Genomic DNA, 3,064 nt, shown 5'->3' with positions numbered 1-3,064 from the left:
TAAAGATAAAAACACCATATAACAAAATTTTCAATAAAAACACTCATCATTTCAAGTTAAAACAATAACGCAAACAACACAATCTTGTAAACAAGTTTTCTAATCTCTTTATTAAAAATTATACTCATCATAGTATGAATATATAATTTATTTCTTATGCATGATAACGATCTAAAACATGTACAGATATATTAGACCATGTTGTTATTCAATATAAGGTTAATCATTATTTCAGCATATATAATTATTAGAAATTGTTTCGGCTTTGTTTGTTATCAATGGTTACCTTTTTTTCTTGAATCGGTTGATGCAACTTTTGTGGATGTTACTGGTCAATTAATAGTGTTATTGCCATTAATCAACAATCTGAAATAATCTCTTAATCTGTTGTTAATGAGATTTACATTTATATCAACAAAACTATAAAATATCAGATTTTCTTGGTAGGTTTTAGTGTCTCTTGTTGAAGTCCTCAAGAAAACTCATCTCAATATGATAGAAAGAATGTACCATGATTAACAGGAAGAGTCAAAGAAAGTTATAAAATCAAGATAACAGAAAACAACAGACACCAACAGGAAGAGGAGGACTTGAGAGGATGTTAACAGAATTTACAAGTTGTCTTATAGATACTATTATAGTGTATTTTACGTAAAAGAAGATTTTTCTATTCTGTGTAAACTAATCAGAGAACAAAAAGAAATCAATAGATTAGACATTATCACATTTACCAGGAGATCTTCTGACCATTTTGCGGAAGGTTTAAAGGTAAATGCTAAAAACATTACAGAACATCACAGCATAACAACATTTACTGTGGACATTCTGAAAAATAAAGGTTGACGATTCCAGTTATAGAGACACACAATATTTTCTGGAATTGTGTGCACGTTATTTTAATTCCCAAAGTTGTGAGCGAAGAAATAGGCTGTACATTGTAAAATTCATTCAATTTGAGCTATTGCTCTTTAATTCATTAATTTCCTGTTACTATGTATTCAGTCTGTGAAATTTTCTGTTACTATTTATTTAATCTGTGTTATTTCTTGTCACTATTTATCTAATCTGTGATATTTCTTGTTACTATTTATTCAATCTGTGATATTTCCTGTTACTACTTATTTAATCTGTGATATTTCCTGTTACTATTTATTTAATCTGTGATATTTTATTTTATTTTTTATTCAATCTGTGATATTTCTTGTTACTATTTATTCAATCTGTGATATTTCGTGTTACTATTTATTCAATCTGTGATATTTATTGTTACTATTTATTCAATCTGTGATATTTCTTGTTACCATTTATTCATTCTGTGATATTTCTACTATTTATTCATTCTGTGATATTTCTTGTTATTATCTATTCAACCTGTAATAATTCTTGTTACTTTTTATTCAATCTCTGATATATCTTGTTACTATTTATTCAATCTGTGATATTTCTTGTTATCTTGTTACTATTTATCTAATCTGTGATATTTCTTGTTACTATTTATTCAGTATGTAATATTTCCTGTTACTATTTATTTAATCTGTGATATTTATTTTTACTTTTTATTCAATCTGTGATATTTCTTGTTACTATTTATTCAATAATCTGTTATATTTCTTGTTATTATCTATTCAATCTGTGATATATCTTGTTACTATTTATTCAATCTGTGATATTTCTTGTTACTATTTATTCAATCTGTGATATTTCTTGTTACTATTTATCCAATCTGTGATATTTCCTGTTACTATTTATTCATTCTGTGATATTTTTTGTTACTATTTATTCAATCTGTGTTTTTTCTTGTTATTATTTATTCAATCAGTGATATTTTTTCTTTCTTTTTATTCAATCTGTGTTATTTCTTGTTACTCTTTATTCAATCTGTGTTATTTCTTGTTATTATTTATCCAATTTGTGATATTTCCTGTAAATATTTATTCAGTCTATGATATTTCCTGTTACTATTTATTCAGTCGTTAATATTTCCTGTTACTATTTAATAGGTCTGTAATATTTTCTGTTACGATTTATTCAATCTGTGATATTTATTGTTACCATTCAATCAATCTGTGATATTTATTGTTACTATTTATTCAATCTGTGATATTTATTGTTACTATCTATTCAATCTGTGATATTTCATGTTATCATCTATTCAATCTGTGATATTTCTCGTTATCATCTATTCAATCTGTGATATTTCTTGTTACTATTTATTCAATCTGTGATATTTCTTGTTATTATTGATTCAGTCTGTGATATTTCTTGTTATTATTCATTCAATCCGTGATATTAATTCAATATGTGATACCCAATGTTACTATTTATTCATATGTTATTCATATTTCTTGTTAATATTTATTCAATCTGTGATATTTCTTGTTTTCCAATCTGTGATAGGCATTGTTACTATTTTTTTCAATTAATGATAAGTATTGTTTCTATTTTTAGTTTTCAATCCGGGATATTACCTTTTTTGTTTTTCTATCTACTCTGTGATATTGATTTGTACTATTTATTCAACCTGTCATATTTATTGTTACTACTTTTTTCAATAATATGTGATTTTTATTCAATTTGTAATCTTAATTGTAAATATTTATTCAATCTGTGATATTTATTGTAAATATTTATTTAAACTTGAGATTAAATCAGAGTTATATTCTGAGTAGTTTCCATAATATTGATTTTATCGTTCTTTTCTCCAAATTAAATAAATTCGGCGCCGTCTGTCTTTCTGCAGATATTTTCCGCTCTTGGCTTTTGATACAACCCTGGAGGTGCGGATAATTCAAGACAGGGCTTAGTATTTCTAATCCTACCTCAGACAATCGATATTACACAATTCGGTACGTTATCAAGAAACAGCCCTACATGCCACGGTCTAAAAAGTCCTTAAACACGATATCAAAACGAAACTGTAGTATACAGGACATAGACAGACCGACTGTTTCCATGTTAAAACACTAAATTCAACCTCCCATAACTTTTTCTAGAAATACTTTTTTTTTTAAAAAATAGCATTACAATCATCACAAAATGTTATAGTGGTCCAGACAACTTGTTA

This window comes from Lottia gigantea (assembly GCF_000327385.1).
Source record: "Lottia gigantea unplaced genomic scaffold LOTGIsca_58, whole genome shotgun sequence".
NCBI classification, from domain to species: Eukaryota; Metazoa; Mollusca; class Gastropoda; family Lottiidae; genus Lottia; species Lottia gigantea.
The sequence above is the reverse complement of the archived record's forward strand: the minus strand, read 5'-3'. Positions refer to the sequence as shown.